This window comes from Gallinula chloropus (assembly GCF_964237585.1).
Source record: "Gallinula chloropus genome assembly, chromosome: Z".
NCBI classification, from domain to species: domain Eukaryota; kingdom Metazoa; phylum Chordata; class Aves; order Gruiformes; family Rallidae; genus Gallinula; species Gallinula chloropus.
The window spans coordinates 31,611,981-31,629,451 of NC_140089.1; positions in this window are offsets into that span (position 1 = coordinate 31,611,981).

Sequence of the window (17,471 nt, forward strand, 5' to 3'; positions counted from 1 at the left end):
CTGGGGACTCAATAGGTGGCACTCTTACCTCTGAGCTGGACTCATTTGACATTGTTATGCAGACAGAGGGAGAGGACACAAAAAAAGCCCAAACAAAAAAGAGGTATATATTAAAAAGTGAATGGTGTAGAGCAGGGCCGATCCAATTCTGAAATTAGCTGCTTTTTTTCTCTTCGTTTGTGACATGCTCTTAGATCTCTTGAAAGGTGTTATTTGGTGACCATTTTATAAGTGAGAAGCCAGCATAAAACATACGAATGCATCTATGACTAGCAATACGAATAAAGCTTTTCTTTGTACTCAAAGACAATACAGGAAAAAAAATGAGAAAAAAAAATCAATTCTCATGGCCTGCAGCCACCCAAAATAACTACCTACCCTGAGCACCTGAAGTAGAGCTAGGGGTGTCAGGCACAGGGACAGGGACATGAATACCTGGAGAATTCTGTTATTTTGCTCTGACCAGTGTTTAAAGAAGTAATTCTAAAACCCTGCAAGAGAGACAATTATTAGATTACTTTCTGGCAGTGTGGCAGGAAGTGGCAAAACCTATTCCAGTTTTGTAGCATTAGGGCTGACTAAGGCTCAGGAAAATCTTCAGACTTCAGTGTGTTTATTCTAGTAGAAAAATTTCCATTAACATTAATGCATTTTGGATCGTGCCCTAGCTTTCTGGTTGTTATATGATATCTCAGGAGAGATTTTGTAAGGTTTGGAGGTTAGTAAACTTTGGCTAGCCATTGGCAATGCTATATGTTAATATTTAGACCCAGGAGTCAGGAGATCTGCTTTCTCTTGAGCATATACCACAAGCTCGGCAGGTTACTCAACTTCCCTATCTTGGTATCTGTATTAGCAAAATGGCGATAATAATCCCATTACCATCTCCTGTTCTTACTCACCTTGCTAGGTGCTGTGAGAATTCATTCATTTTTAAAATGTTTAGAGACCCTCAGAGACTGCTGTGTGAGTGCAAAGCCCTGTTTTATTTTTTTATTCAGTGCATTTGTCTGAAGCTCAGGATACATTTGGTTTCCATTTTGGAACCTGCCATAGACGGAATTATTGCTGAGAGCTTCAGAGAACTATTAAATCACACAGACCTTTTAGGAAAAATAAAAAAAAAAGGGGGGGGGGAACCTCCAACCCTCCACAAGTCTAAACATTTCATCTATACAGAGAATTATTTTTTATTCTTGCCTTCTGCAAATAGCCCATAGACATCTTTACTGAAATTTATACACCAACACCATCACACAGATCCCTACTTCATGTACCAGGTCTCTAGGATTCAGTCTTACAACATTTTGGGATTGCTTTCCTTTAATATAGGGCAAGGGTCAGTAGTACTGTTAGGAGATAATAGCCAAAGCTTTCACTTGTAAGTTGCACATTGTGGATGAAGTACTTCACGATATGTTTAAATAAATAAACAGATGGAGACCTGCCTGCTGATTTCATGGCATTTGACATAGTGCACGTTTGTCTTCTGGCTGACTTTTTTTTTTTTTTTTTTTTTAGTATTTACTAAATTTCAACCGCAGCACATTCTGCCCACACTCTTATTTCAGCAGTAACCCCCACAGGAGCCTGGGAAGAAGGAACACTATGTAATTCTCAGGAGGTTGTAGTGCACTACACACTTGCTTTACCAATTTCTTACAGTGGATGTTTTTCTAAAACCTTTGAACCACAACTTCATTCTAACAAGAGGGAAAATATCCTGTTTAATCAATAAGACATGGCAGGGCGTGAATAAGTGCATACTTATGATCAAAGCTGCTTGCCCTAAATGAACATCCTCTAGTACAATTCAAACAGTGCAATGTCTGAATAAGGGAATTTTACTATAAAATGTTACTTTTTTGTCAAATAATTTGCATAATGTTAATTAAATGAACAGGCTAATAAGCTGTAAGTGGCGAATTCTGCTGTCTTACACTCTAGCCAATTAGATCATTCAGTTTTTCAGACATTCTTTATTGTGGAGACTAAATAGCTATATAATGTTAGGTTGATTTTTTTTTCTGTTTTAGTAGAAAAACAGAACTAGCGGTAAACAGAAAATTAAATAATTGTCTAAATAATTAACAGGATCATTTGCTTGCCAACCCTAATAATTAAAATAACATAAAAATAACTGGATTACATGACATAAGAAACACTGCCCGAACAAGAAATTTTACTACCAATAAAAAGACTTGCTTCTGCATCCCTGGCAAACATTTTAGCCCTGATAGATATATTTTGTGTCTAAAAATGTGTTATTAAATGTTAAATGCTGAGGCAGACATGTACAGAAGTGATACCTTAGTTTTCTGCATTAGGACTGTGAGACTCTGTTTCATCTCTGCTCATGCGCACGTCTTCTGTAGCTGTGTAGCAGATCTCTCCTTGTAAACCCAAAATAGGACTGAAGGTGGCTATTGAGAGCCATCACCAACTTTCTGCTAAAATATAGGATCTGGAAAGGGGAATTGGATGGTAAAAAGGATAGAACTGGGATCTCATCAGTTCCTCTTTGTGAACAGCTATTTAGAAGTGAAAGCTGAAAGCACAGTGTGTGCTACTCAAGGAAAACTGGGAGTGTGCTGTGAAATTTTGCTATTTAGAAATTATTGTTTAGACATATTTTGTGATTTGGGACAAAAATACTTAAACCATTTACAAAAGAATTACAGGAAATTGGGAATTTTCTACATCCAAAAAGAAAAAGGAAGGATGCACCATAAAACAGCCTCTATGAAAACCAGTTATTATTCCACATCATGTTCCTTGGTTTGCTTAAGACTGCTTTTTTAACCTAGTAAGGGTTCAACTCATTCTTTAATTAGGCATTGCAGAGTACCTTTGTCTGTGGATATGCTATGAGGATGCACATCTGTGGAAGGTAACTGTCTTTCCAGCACTCCCAAACACCTATAGTGAAAGTAACATGTCTGGGTCATGGACGTGAGTGTGTCAGTGAGAGTTTGGTAAAGTGCTGGAGACCTGATCCTTTGTGGCTGTAAGATAAAGTTGTCCCTTCTTATCTTACCATTCACAGTGAATATCTGATCTTAAAAAAACAAAGGCTTTTTTTTTTTGGCTGCGCCTCCTCTTCATTAGAGCCCAAGAACACTTGTGCTTAGTGAAAAATCAGTGACTTTGCCAGCAGGAAAGAGGATGCTCATTCTCTTTGATTCATGAGAAAAAAATAGATGGACAGTTTTCAAAGGACACATTTCTACTATTTTTCAAATGTCCTGTTTTAATGAAATCTGTTTCACTTCCTAAATTATTTTTTCAGTGAACTTCTCACCATTGACACTCGTCATCCCCCAAACAAAGAAAAAAAATGTAAAAAACATTCCGTCATACGTAGGAAGAGCAAATCCAGCCCTCAAGAGTATTTTCCCCCCGCCTTTTTCTGTATTGAATTTACCAGATAGAAGTATTTTGCAAACAAAAAATGTCATGACGAAAACCCTATGGAAGTTCACAAGGGCCTCTAAACTGCAAGAGTATATACACCTGTGACACCTTAAAACGTAAGAAACTCTGTGACCACCAAACAGGAATTATGCTCTGTTCTCATGTTCTATTCCTGCTATCATACATGCTTCTCAGTATCTTCACTTTACTATTTTTGTATTTGCTGTAAAGAGAAGCACCTAGTGACAAGATGCAGCTTTGGGAGTTACTGTAAATGTAGGTTCCAACAGTTTTCACAATTGCTCAACTCATTCCGTCATTGCATAACTTGAAAAAGACTGTTCTTACTGTCTCACCATGATAGTCTTTCTCCTAGAAGCCATCTTTGACTTTTCAGTATTTAAATACAATATTCTTGCTTCAACAGACACAAAGAAAGGCACTGAAGCCTTCAGAGTTATTTTTTTGTAGACCTTCTTAAGTCTATTGCACTGTAGAACTTATTTCTGCAAGCTACTGCTCTATTTATTTATTGTTTGTCCAATGCACAACCATAACTTTATTGCCCATAAAAGTGGGATTTGGAAAATACCATTTATAAAATCATATATCAACTTATTTTTTTTCTTTTTTTTTTCTCTCTTGCTGGTCTTTTTTCTTCTGGCTATATCCATCACACATGTATAGTACCACTTCTGTTCCATTCACAAATATGTACTCATTCAGAAGCTTTTGTGCTGTTACGGCTTGAGATCCATTGATGATTTTGTGTTCCAGGATACACGTGTCTTTATGGGCTGGTTAAATGAGAGGCAGAATCTCCTTGTACTTATGACTATATTTTAGTCGGGAACACAGAAATAAATTGTTTTAAGAGGCTCATGGTTTAAACAGGTGCTCTTCAACTAGGCTCCAGTGTACTCTAATGTTAGAGCAAGTGTCTGCAGGCACACATTTTTGGAAAGCAGGTTTTAAATAGCAAACTATTTTATTCTACCTACCTTTCCTTACTTACTGCTTTTTTAAAAGATGAGCTAATTGTGTAATTCATTAAAACAACTACACACCAAGGAAAATGGAGAATAACAATTGCAGTTTACTTGCATCTATGTTTGGAAAGGAGTACATTACTAAAGGGCTAGATCCAAGGATATGGTTAGGAATTGTTAGCAAAATTAAACTAAAATCACTTAACAATAATTTTGTGTATGTGTGGTTCTGGCGTAATGGTAATTGCCCACCGTATTAGAAAGCAAAGTCACTATGATTATCAGAAGGTGGAGATGCTATAAACAACACTTGCTTTTATTTGGTCCTTAACCTGATGAGTTCCACTTTCTGTGCATCTTCCTTTGGGGAAGAAAGAGAGAGACACGATCTCCTTGCAATATCCTCATGATAAGAGATAGCAACTATCTTTTCAGCTCTGTAATTATCTCTTTCCTTACTGTTATTCATAATACTAGTACTATTGCTGGCATTCTGGATGTTTTCCCTGTTCATTAACAAGTATCTGTATCTCTTCAGTTTCCATTTTATTGCACTTCCAGTTGAGATTTCTGATTCTGTTTGTTTTCCAAACTTTTTAGAAAACACATAAAAGGAAATACATGCTACAGTTGGTTTCCACACCATGTAAGAGCATTTAGAATGAAAAAGAGCTGAAACTAAAATCTGTTGTTAACAATTGAAAAACAGATGTAAACTGTGGAAGCAAGATGAACCCTTGGATGCTTTTATTTTTGAGTGTCATTGGTATTTTATTTGTGTTTTTAAAGCAGGAAGAAAATGGAATGTGTTTTAGTATTTTGGAATAAAACAGCTTTTAAAATACATAGGATCATCGCTCTTTTGGGAACATATTATTGCAATAGGCAAATGTTTTCCATCTTTCTGCAATGCATTCCACAGGATTCAGGGAAGAAAAGCATGCATGTGAAATTTTAGTGTCAGTGCCTGCTCCCAGTAATCAGCTGGTCATAGCTGCTTTCTTGCTATTTGTTTCGTGCTGGTTTATAGTCCAGAAAATTACTTATTGTACATGCTCAGGTATCTTTTACATAAGATTGCAGAAGATTTCTTTGACATGTCTGACTCCCTGCAGTGAAATCCTTTAATATGGAGGTGTCAGTTGTCTTGACACTGTGTTTATGGAGAAGACTGAGCTTAGAAGAGACAACTCAGAAGACAAGTTGTTCCTCCAGTGTTATTAGCCCTGACATCCCACCTTTCTGACATGGCTGATCTCTTGAGTTGTTGTACTTGCTGTTTTCATATTTTACAGCTGTTTTGGTCACTGTCATTTTGAACTTCTATTTTCTGTAAGAAAAGAGTTGCTGGTTGTTGTGTATCCTTTCTTATTTTCCTTTCCTGTCTCAAACACTGCAGTTACCAGTTTATGGTTGTATCACTTTGTATATCTCCTCTTAGAATAGAGTATATTTTCTAAAGCACTCCAAAGACTTTGTGTGTGTCACATGAGTTCAAAGTTTTATCTACACACATATATGACGTTCAACTACATGCTTTTAACCACTATAAGCATTGCAAAGCTAAAAAAGCTGAAACAGAATGAATCCCAAATTCTGTCACTTCTGCCCCACCATCCAGATTGGCACATTTAAATGCTACAGTGGTACATAGTCTGTCTCTAGTGATGGTCAGTAGTTCAGGCTGATCAAGTGTCTGAGCAACTTGATCTCATCAGACCTGCTTTGGTCTGTTTGGAGGGTGGTCTAGATGGCCTGTGGATTTTTCCAAGATTTTAGTTGCCTTCTGATGATAAAGGTGTAAGAGCAAAATTTTCTTGAACTTGTATTTAGAAGAAGGCCAGATCCAAAAATCTAGCAACTCTCTGTTTATAGAATTCTGCTATGTCTTACATTGTGGAACATATGGTGCAGAAAAAGCTGAGCTGAAACCAACCTGACCTGGAATGCTCACTCTGCCAGGTGCAGTGCAAAGCAATGAAGAGATTTCAGACCTTGAAATGGTAGTTTCAACGAACAACATTGTTTCTCAAAGGAAGGCCTTTATTGGTGCACACCTTCCTGCTGATATGATTGCTTTGCCCTGTGATCTGTCCTGCAGTCTGAGTAACTCTTAGGAACTACATCGTACCTCATGTTTTCTTACAAGAGAAGCTCAAAGGTTAGATTAACATGTCACAACAAAGTCTGCTTGGGATTTGGTGTGTTAGTAGTCTCTAAATTGAATTCCCCTGAGACTCCTACTGTGATAGGCAACTTTTGGCTGCACCTTTCCTAAAGTGAAAGTTGCCATGTTTAGCACAAGACATTAAGCCAATGCATTTCATACTTGTGTAAAACCCAGACGGCTAAACTATTTTCTCCACAGGCTAAATACCTGGATCCTGTATCTACTTCTGAGAACAAAGTGTCTCTCATTCATAGCTCATAGTTCATTGGAGAGTTTCCTAATAATGTGGCTCCTAGGAAGATTAGATGGGTGCTTTCTAGTCCTTCTAAGCTGCAGGCAGAAGTACAATATGTGTGAGTCACACAGAGAGCAGATAAGTGAGCAGGATGGAAAGCTCAGTGATAAGGATGGATCCCTTGGAAGAATGAGATCAGGAAAACAGATCCTGTTTTTCAGGGCTGTCTAAACAGTCTCCAATGAAGACAGCTATTGAGGGAAAGAAAACTTACTTAATCCAGACTGTGCCTACATTACAATTTTTCCTCATATTGGAATCATTTTCCTCTAAAAATAGTTTAAACCTTGGAAGATCTTGTTCTGGAATACACCTTTGAGTCTTACTGGCTACTTAGAGGTTCCCAGCCACTGCAAAACACCTCAAAATTTCCCAAGCCCCCTCTACAAATTTTATAGGTCATTAATCAACCACAGTTTACTTTCCTGCGATGTTAATGTTTTCTATCCTCTTCTCACACTCAATTTCTCCCTGTCAAAAGGTTTGGAAAACCACTCAAGATCCACAATTTACTGTCAATCTCAAAAAATGTTCCTCAGCAGAGTTACTGTTTATGAACTGGTTCTTAAGAGCTCTAGCTGCAACTGGATATGGTCAAGTATCAACTCTGACAGAAATTGTGTCACTGGTAATAATTACTGTGTTTGCAATGGTCTGGAAATTTGTCCTGGTGCTTCTTGATCCTGGATTCCAAGCTTCTTGCTTATCGTCAGCAGCATGGAGACATCTTTACTAAAAAGCAGCTGACTGAACAAAAACTATTTTCCATTACCAGAGTGACACCAAGGCAAGTCTCAGTGAAATATCTGAAGACAAGAAAGGTAGAGGAAGGTGAGGCATCAGGAAAGAACGTAAAACTCCACAGCATTTTAAAGTCCTCCTCCTCAAGAAATATTGACTGAAGCCACATGGAAGGTTTCTGCTTAACCACATTTTTTAAAGCTTTCATAAATATCGCAATAAAGTGAAATTCATTGCTAGTTAAACCTTAACACCATCATAAGCCTATTTCTTATTCAGATGACTGAGCTGCAGCAGAGAAGCAGCACTGGGATAGCATAGGATTTATACTGCAAAATTTGAAATATCTTTCTGCATGAAGTAATAAAGGACACTCTCCATATTCTATTCTAATGGCTAATAAAGTATAAGACCAGCTAGAAAAATAAGGTTGGCAGAAACATGGAACACATTAGGAAATTATATTTACACTACAGTCAATTACCACAGCGGCATTTTACTTTATAATACAACTTTTCTTGTAAACTGCAGCGTGCCAAAAATCTTCCAATAAGGGAATAGGCTGTCAAATCTCATTCCAAACTACAAAAAAATATTTCAATAACCCACCACCATTTCCATGTTTAATAAGTTGAATACTAGGGTTTGGCTGGAAAGATCAAATGTATGCTGGGAAAGGGAGCATAAAAAGTCCCTAAAGGCTGTTGTGTCCATAGTTAGTCTGCCAGAAGAATTCAAGGCTACCTTTAGGCTTCTTTAGTTTGTATTCCTTGGCAAAATACAAACAGAGTTTGATGCTGAATTGGCATATCTGATTTCCTCAGGAACACTTCTCATGGTAGCCTACTTGAGCCTGTAGCCATGGCTGGATATCAGAAAAATTCCATTAGCATGTTTGTTTTTTCTGCCTTTTTTCATGCACAAGGGAATGGCACTCATCACAATGCCTGGCCATCTACTGATTGGCATAGGCACAATTCAACCGCTTCCATGCTTGTTGGCAGCAGCACCATCTGAGTCCAATAGTAAGAGGATTTTCATGCAAGGATAAACATATTTTGCAATGGATGGTATGATCACTCTGTTGGATTCCATCTAGTTATTGAAATTGGTTTCCAACAGATTTTTGGCAGGCAATTAAGATAGTGATTTTTGACCACTGAAACTCTAAAGAAATGGTTATGTTTTAGTAGCAGCAGATTTGTCTGAGACATGTAATAAGAACTGAGGACAATTGAGGTTGGATGTGATTCTTTCCATTTAAACAGAAAATGGTTGAGCTGATATTTCAGTATTAGTATATACAGGTTTTCTTGCTATGCCACTAATTATCTTGAGTCACCTGTGGAAATACTGCTTCTTGTGAGTTTTGTCATAGCTCTTAAATTAATTGAAGAAAGGTAGTTTTCAATAATTTGGGTTTTACTATTTTTGTATTTCCTAGCATTTTCAGGTTTTTGTTTTCAGACATTGAGAACGTAATTCACAGTGTTGTAAAAACCTTTTAAAAATACAGTTATGAAAACATCCCTTTCAAAATCTCATTATAGCAAGTACATGCATGTCTGTGGGACATTGTCATGTTTGCCTTCTGCAGAGAAATATGAAGGAAAAGAGAATCCAGAGAAGGAAGGAGTAAAGTATATTGGACTTCAGATTTCAAAGTGCACACCAAATGGTCGCTTTGGTCATTTGTGTGTGTACTTAATATTTTAATGAAAATGTTCAAATAAGGCCCATATGCTGGATATTACAATTTAGCTGATATATCGTGAGCTACCAAAAATATGCAGCTATGTAAACTTTCAGATTACGTAGGGCTTCATTCCTGCATTGACGCCAGTGTTTGGTAAGTGTTCACCCTAGCTGGACCAGCCATACCAAATAAAATATCCTACAGTAGCTTTCATGGGTAGTATGATATCATATTTGTTTTATTCATTCTTAAATTAAGAAACAGTTTCCAAAACCCTTGCCAAAAACCCCAAAGGTTATACTGAAAAACTTAGAACACTTTCTTTTTCCTTAACAAAATATAAGGCTTCTCAGAGGAGGTGAATTGCACTGGCCCATTTCTTAGCCTGGATTATGTTTTTCCTTTTCTCCATATCCTGAACTTAAACCAGGTTTTTTTTTTTTTTTTTTTTTTTTTTTTTTTGGGGGGGCGGGGAGAGCATTTCTATTAAGTCTCAGAACTGAACTGTGCTTAAGTATATACTGCGCTTGTTGATGTTTGCAGTTAAAGCAGTTGTTTAGCAGGCCCTGAGAATACCTTATGCATGGTAGATTTCAGTTGGGCTTTATTTTCTTTTCCTGTTTGTCAGAACCAGAATGACTTTAATTGTCATACCATCTCGTTCTGCTTCACATTTTCAGAGATCGCTGAGTGGATTTCTGCCAGTTCCAATGCCAGCTATTGCTGTCCTGGGAAGTCACTTGAAACAAACAGACCTCTATCGTCCTAATGTTCGTAGCATCATCTCTCCTTCAGCAGTTACCTCTTGCTGGCAGCAGCTTACATAAGAAATAGATGGGGTAATAAGAGACAGGAAACAATGTCACTTTCCAAAGTGGATCCCAAGGAAAGCAGGTTTTGCTCCCAAGTTTTTTAACTTCATCTAAAAATAGGTGGGTGAGATGACATTTGTGCTAATTAAATACTACATTGAGTATGTCTTACTCCGCAAAATGTCATCAGTGTAATTTCATGTGGGGCTATTTTTTCTTCCTTCTCAGCTTTCACTGGTCAAGGTTTTCGAATGGAGGGAGATTGGTTAAATGTCCCTTGCTGCATCCCCTAAGAGAGTTTGTTCAGGGTTAATTAAATAATCTAACAAAGCAATTAGTGGCTGGTTCAGCAGTGTGCTAAGCCAGTCCCTTGAGGGTGAAGGACACTGACTACCTTTTGAGGTTAGGCCTTTTGAACAAAAAGCAAACTAACTTTTCAGTTCCTTTCTCTTCCATTGCAAAGATAGACATCTTCCTGTGCTTGGTCACATTTAACTAGTGTGACTATACAGAGCACGTATTACCCCTCACCCAAACAGAATCTTCTTCCATAGTGTTGAGAAAGAAGGTTACCTGCCCAACTTTTACAGCTATTCTCCATTTTCCCACTCTTTATAAAAAATATTTGTGTCCTCAGCCTCCCATGTTCCCATTTTCACAAAGCTTAGCAAGGAAAGATTTACTGACTTACCACAGCTCTTCTTTTATAAGTCTGAACTTTGCATTCTCAATTCTAAACAGAGCTGAGAAAAATCTAGGACTTCCAAAAGTCAGGGCTATACATTTTTCTTCACTGTATTATATTCACAGGAAACAGTGCAAAACCTCTTGAAGCAGGGATTGATAGATAACGGAACACCCAGAGGTCATTTAACAGAGAACTGCCACTGACTTGTTCTTACTTCCAGCTGCTTTCATCCTGTTTTCATTGACTTGCTTCCACACAATTTCTAGAGAACAAAGCCCACAGTCCAATTTGCACAACTGAGCTGGTAAATACCAGTTGTTTACATGGCATACAGTATGTTCAGAATAAAACCATTAACTTCTGACAGCCACCTTTTGTGATCATCATTTTTAGGAATAAGCTCATTCTGTGGCATAAACATGACCAAATACCTTACTCCAAAGAGAATACCGAGTTTATGGTCTCTGAAGTCTGGAAGAAGCTTAAATCACCTTCTTATAGTAGCATAGCTAATATCATTGTATCATTTTATAGAGACTTTCCAGTGATGATGAGAAGAACAGCTACATCTGTTTAACACAAGCCACAAGAGCTGGCCTTTCCTTTAATGTAATGATTCCTGTGAGTGAACTGAAACACTGAGTGTTTCACGGACCACATCAGAGCTACAAAAGAAGCATGAGCATGCTCAGTTATGGGCCTCCATTGACAAATCAAATCAAATGCTATTTTTGACTGTTCTCTGAATGTGCAGAATCATACAAATTAAGAATACCATAGATTCAGTTGGAAAATTCTGTTTTCAAATGGCTGGCTGTTTTCTGTTCTTTCCAGAGATTTTAATATTCTTAAGATTGAAACAAATGCTTATGATTTTTCCCTTGCCTTATCCATTATTTTACAGAGTTAAATCTGAAAATATTTTTTAGCTGTTATTTGGCATTTCTCCTTTTCAGTTATGAAGGAGTGGGATTCACTGGAGAGGCTTTGTTTCATTCAGTGCTTTCTCTGGCTGAGAAAATATTTATCTTCTGTTGTATAGCTATAAAATAGAGGACACTGACTACAAAACCTGCCATGAACCTGGAGAAAGTTACTATCAGGCTTTCTTAAATGATTTTAAAGGTAGTATATTTTCATAAACTTATTGCCTTTTTGCCTGTATAAATGAATCCTCTTTTGGAAGAGTCAAATTGATACTAAAGTCACCAAGTTTCCTGAAGAAAATATAAAAAAACTGCAAAACCAAAACCAAAACCTGATTTGAAAAATCACTGTTTCCTGTCCTCGAAAAATAATTGGGACAAAGTACCTGCATTAATGAAAATAATTCAGGTTACAGCACCTTGGGGATTCTTTCCTCTCAAACGTAGCTCATGATGGCCTTAGTAAAGTAATATAGGAAAATTTTCCAGATCCCCTCCAAACTTATCCTGATCTAGAAACTATTTGCTCTGAGCATACTTTATTTTTTTTTGCCCAGTAAATAAAAATGATTTCCATACTCCCCCCTCTTCCCCCCAAATAAAGAATATAGCTCATTAACTAAGTTGACTTGAAGCTGAGACAATTCTAAATCTTTGGAGCCCATGAAAACTGGAGCCTTCAAAACAAAAGATAATCCTCTACCAAATGAAGCACTATACAAAAAAAAGACCACCTATCTTGTCTATCTGTGTAAACTATTCTTCCTGTGAGCAATGTCTACATAATTGTAGCAACATAACTTATGATGTGTTTGATAATGTTGCCTTTCTGGTTCTGAGCTTTAAGCCCTAGGCTAAGAGCAAATGAAAGCTTAAGAAAGAGGAAGTTCCCAAGTGGTGGCAGGGTGTTTAGAAAGGAAGAATAACTCCTCTCTGAAACGGTCATCTGTTACTTTCACAGCTAATTTGAAACAAGATAATCCACAAATGGGTCAATTTAGATATTCAAGACAGTTTTCTTCTACCTGAACTCAAGCATATCATCAGACTCTGTTTCATAATTCTTAAGTTTAAATCATAAAAACTTCATGAATTTAACAATGACCTTTGCAGTTTTTTCTTAAAGTGGTGAGATTTCTCTGAACTGCTTGCTGTCAGGTATATCTGCTACAGTATTATTAGGAAAGTGGTCTTTATTGGCTGGTAGCTTTTTTGTTTTCAGGAATTCATTTTTCATATGTGGAGATGTTACATTTTTTCATTGTTGACCATTTGCTCAATGCATGCCTTAATCCTAACGATAAGGAATAAATCTACTGCTTGCCTTTCCCTGTCAGAACCACCTACTGCTGGTGGCATGACTTGGTAAAACTTAACTCTATAGCTTACCTCTGGTTATTTTTTTTAGACATATTGGTTATCATGGCATTCTAGAGGTTGACTCTTCAAAAAACCCAAACCAGATAGGAATAGGTATCATACACATACTAGATTTTCTTCTGATTCGTGGGCCGCACCTCCCATTGGATTTGAGAACTACTGGAAGTTTCTCTTGTGCTCTTTTCCCTTTGGTGGCATGCCTACAGCAGAGTGGTTTGCTTAAAATCCAATTATCCAGTTTTGATCTGTTTTGTGAGATTTGAATTTTATTGCAGTCTGAAACCATCAAACTGCAAGCTTTAGAACTGAAGTAAAAGGAAACATGAAAGCCCTCTATTAAGATGACTAATATTCCAGATGAAGCTAATTAGTATGATAACCTATGCACGTAACAGAATTGTAAAATTAGTGAGATCAGCCCTGCAATACCATTAACTACATTATAACTCTTCACATGATTTTCTTCCCCCTCTAACGAAAGGTCTTAGAAATGTGAGATTTCAATTTGCTTTATCATCTGGTAGAGCTCATCAGCACCACACGCTACAGTGAATATCGTGGTTTTCACAGCAGGGACTTTTTTATCTCTGCAAATTTGTAAATTAAAATAATTTCACCTGGGGAAATCCTGCACCAGAGAAATGTTGGTGACCTTGACAACACTTTTCCATTTCTTCTTTTTACCCTCTTTTTTTTTCTTTCCCCAATAACAAAACAGTAATGGCAAACAAATTACAGAAGACTGACTTGTGGTATGCATCACTTTTCCTACATTAATTTCTGTACTGAGGGTTGCTCTAAGGTTATATAGTCAGATTTACATGCTATTCTGATGTGGAAACTTTCCTTAGGAAAAAAAAATAAAAGGAAGAAAAGAAAAGAAAGAGGAAGAGTAATCTAAAAATTGCATATCGTATGTTCCACTGAGGCAGGAAGCAAATGGGGGAAAGTGGTTGGGACCATGCAATATGGATAACAGCTGGTTAATTGTCCTGGTGAAAAGACTGAGCTTAGTGATGAGCACATAGCCTGGCACACTGTATCTCTCTGTTTATCCTCTTATGTCCACTTATATCTTGATTTACCAGAACTTTAATAGCTTCTCTCTCTTCTTTTTCTCCTGCTACCTAAACTTAGTAATTTAAACAAGAAACTTTTCAAAAAATTAGAAGTGGTATTGGAAATGATTTTACAGAAAACTTTTACTGTTTACATATGGACCTGATTTTCTGTTCAACTAATAACAGCAACTGAGTCTCAATATTGTCTAATGGACAGAAGGACATCCCATACAAAAGAACGGAGTGTCAAAGCCACTACATGAAGAGAATAACCAGCTACAAGTATACAGATTTTTTTCCATCACAGGGGCACGAATAACAAACATGACATAAGAGCAAATAATGCACATAAATGTAAAAATAATAATAATAAATCTGTACTCTTTCAATCTCTTGGCATGTTTAAAAACCTTACCCCAAAAATGTGTAAATCAGCAATAGGAATATTTGTCACAATGTCTCATCTTGGTCTCAGAGTGAAGGCTGTTAACATTAAGGAATAATGCCTTTGACCCTTTATAAATTGCTTGTGCTTACTTCCTGGATTATCAGCATGAGTGTGGCGCTTAACCACTGTGCTTGCTCCAGAGGCTTGAATTCATGCATTAACTTTCTGCTTCATTCCCACTATCAGAAAATGACAGAACTCAAAATGACTGTAGAAAGATTGAACCTACTGAGGATGAAAAAGGCAAGTAATAAATACCTCTACTGATCAAAACTGTAATTGTGTATGAAAAAAAATGGCCCAAATATTATTCTCTTTAGGAGAAAATCAGACATTTAAAAAATCTTAACATATATTAGTTTATTTCAGGAAGACATATTAGTGTCTCATTGGGAACTTCACCATGTTCAGTACTCAAACTGATTATAATTTTTATAATCATTTATATATTTATATATAATATAAATTATTATAATCATGGTGTCTAAGGTACGTTTAATTTAATTTAATGAGGAAACACCCAGTATATATCTTGCGGATTCTTAGAGGAGAATGTTGGTGCTTTCTCATGGTAAGAAAATTTAACTTCGATGGTAGAAGAAGCTTACGTAGCAGCGAGAAGCATCTGTGCATGTGGTCAAAGGCCAAGAACCTGCAGTGCTCCTTACCCAGATGGCACTGTGGAAGACAGTGGCTGCAGCCAGCATGGGCACCGCATACTCCAAAGGTTTGAGTGGCACAAAACCCAGTAACAGCCATGAGCAATCAAAATCCAGCAAGTGTGGAGGCAAGTCTGAGGGATACTTTGTCCTTAATTCCTCACACCTTAGTGCTTTTCCTTTGTTTTCTTGCAACTATGAGAGTTCAAGATAAAATGTCAGCCTCGGCTTTTGACTACAACCTGAAAATTGAAAATAAGAAGCACTGTGACATTTTAGCTCTGAGACCTTTATTTTCTGGCTAGGGAAAAATAGACCTGGCTGCATTTAAGCTTGTTCTCATCATCCTGACGCCAGGGAAAAGTCACACAGCCAAAATATCATCTGAAGTGTTTGTTTCTTTTTTTTCCCATTATATTTCTATGGCTTATTTGTTCTCTGACTCTAAAGGGGAAGAAGCCAGTGTTACCCTTGATTAGTCTTTCACCTCAGGAAAATGCTATTCCTCTTCCTCCTAGTTCATGGAAATCCAATGACCACTACCTTCAGTGAGTGTGACTGTGTATTTTCTCCTCAAATAGCAGCTACAGATTAACACAGAGATACTTAAAAACCAAAGAAACCATGTGAGGTGCTCATTATGGTGCACCCGCACCCCTTAACCCACTGCAGTGAGTCTCGGCCATACTGCGTTTCACTCTCAGACAGACTGAGGGTACATTATCACACTGGTGTTTTGCCAGTGCTTCTCTTGCAGTCTCAAGCAATACCAGAAACTTTGTTTTTCTTGCAACAATACCACTTCTGAGTGACTAAGTGTTGCATTCACAGTTTATGTAACTTTCTGTTTAAAGGCATTTTTTACTTCTCTTCTTATCTAAATGGTGATCCAACACAGATCGTAGACCTCTGCTTAAGCCTGTGCTGCTTCCCCCTTTTTGTTCTTGATATCTATAAGCAAATGCAAATAATAATGAGGCTGGTGAATTTCTATATGTCTTTCAAATATGCTTAAATATTCATTTTCTAATGCACTAGCTCTGATTCTTAAAGATTCATTTTCTAATGCACTAGATCTGATTCTTAAAGATTGCTGAGGACTGGTAAGGCTGACCAAAAATTTAAACAGCAGGAAGGATATTTTGAATTAGAAAAGAGAAGCACTGGCAGAACTCCATGTACCATATGTTAGGTTCTGCCCATGGTTCCTCATTTTTCTGAGTACAGAAAAGGTAAAAAAACCAAGTAAGGGAGGGAAGGATTATTCAGGGAGTCATTTGTTAGGAAGGAGAGTAGGTCCAGATTCTAGGGTTCACTCTGTTGCTGTATGGAGGTTATAAAAGACAGGATTTAACCAGTAACTTTGGTAAAACCATCTGCTTACATGAATTCCTAATTGAACCTTCGCTGGATATATTGTTATTCAAAAGTATTTGATGAAGCTTCCTGGCAAATTTTAAAAGCAGCAGATGCAGTATGAAGAACTCTATGAAAGTGATCATTCAAAATACAAAGAAATTAACACAAAAGTCACAAAAATCTGTTTTTGTCCCTTCAGCAAGGATAATAGCATTTCTAATGTGATGACAGTTTGAGTTTAAATCTCTCAACACACGTATTTATAGCTATACAACTAACTTCTTGCAAACAGTAGCAAGAAACTGGAGCATTTGAATAGTGGAGGTAAATGAAAGCAGAAAGCAAATGATTTACGTATCAACAACCCCCCTGAAATTTTTCAGGTAATTATTTTTGGGTTATAATTTCTGTAGAATTCATAAAAATGAATTTTATAAAAGTGAGTTATTACTTAATGAAATTGATCAGTCAAAATAAATACCCATGTTTTCTCTTTTCTGCATCTTAGGCCTTAGGTATTTTCCCTGGATATCTAACAATTGTTTACTGCATCAGTTTCTGGAAGGTCCTGGTCATCCCCACAGGGAAAGGAGGCCTGCACCTGGCAGGCAGACGTAGATAGTTTGCTTGCTTTGCAGAAGCTGGATACGGTGATTGTTCTAAACCCCTTATTTATTTTGCATAATTGTTGACCTTTCTGCCCATATTCTCTAGAGAGGAATTCAGACCATTTACAGTACTGCAGAAGAATAGGTGATTCTGTCTAATAGAGATCAGGAGGTTTGGTAATTTCCTTTTAAATCACTGTATTCAGAAGTTTGAATACCCTAAAT